This window comes from Atta colombica, unplaced genomic scaffold, assembly GCF_001594045.1.
Source record: "Atta colombica isolate Treedump-2 unplaced genomic scaffold, Acol1.0 scaffold107, whole genome shotgun sequence".
NCBI classification, from domain to species: domain Eukaryota; kingdom Metazoa; phylum Arthropoda; class Insecta; order Hymenoptera; family Formicidae; genus Atta; species Atta colombica.
Window position 1 is genome coordinate 1,855,697 of NW_017259192.1, and position 685 is coordinate 1,856,381.

At 45.4% G+C, this 685-nt stretch overlaps 1 protein-coding gene across 1 annotated transcript in view; it reads left to right on the top strand.

Moving 5' to 3' along the window:
- LOC108692592 (cell adhesion molecule 2-like) overlaps positions 1 to 685 on the top strand; it is a 40,005-nt gene that overhangs the window by 22,450 nt on the left and 16,870 nt on the right.

The window sequence follows — 685 nt, forward strand, 5'->3', positions numbered from 1 at the left end:
ACGGTAAGCCGACTGAGAGTTTGACCATCGCGGCGATGTGGCTCGATTTCATCGCGTAAGCAATGGCGACGCTTGATGAGCCAAAGCTCCAATTAACGATCGGCGAAACGGATCCCTCGTACAGCTGCACCGGCCATCACTGTGCGCCGATATGCCAGTACTTGGAAGCCTTGTAATGCGCGATCAGTGTTGCACTGTGGTTTTGCCCACCTATATTATTCTCCTGCCGTTAGTTTCGAACTCTCCGTTTGTAACCCCGTGGAAATAATCGCGAAAATTAGATAAAAGGAGAGTCAAAAGCACGCATTCAAAAGAAAGAGACGAGAGCGAGAAAAAAGCTACGGTTCTCTAATTAATTCGCGACGTGCAATAGAAAAGAGTCAATTTGCGATGGAGGAAGTTACCGGGAAAAAAATGAAGGATTTGCGCGAGTCTCCGCTTAATTATTATATCTCCTCTTGCCGTACGATGATCTAAGATAAATCCGGAAATGGATTTTATTCTTGTCTCAGTCGTACGTTTTTCACGAATGTTTTTGAATCTAACACTCGTTTGCCGTACGTCGTGTCTGTTTTTCACGTAGCAAGAACAGACATGCGATAAATCGACATAAAGATGCGCATGTGTGTGTGTGTGTGTGTGTGTGTGTGTGTGTGTGTGTGTGTGTGTGTGTGTGTGTGTGTGT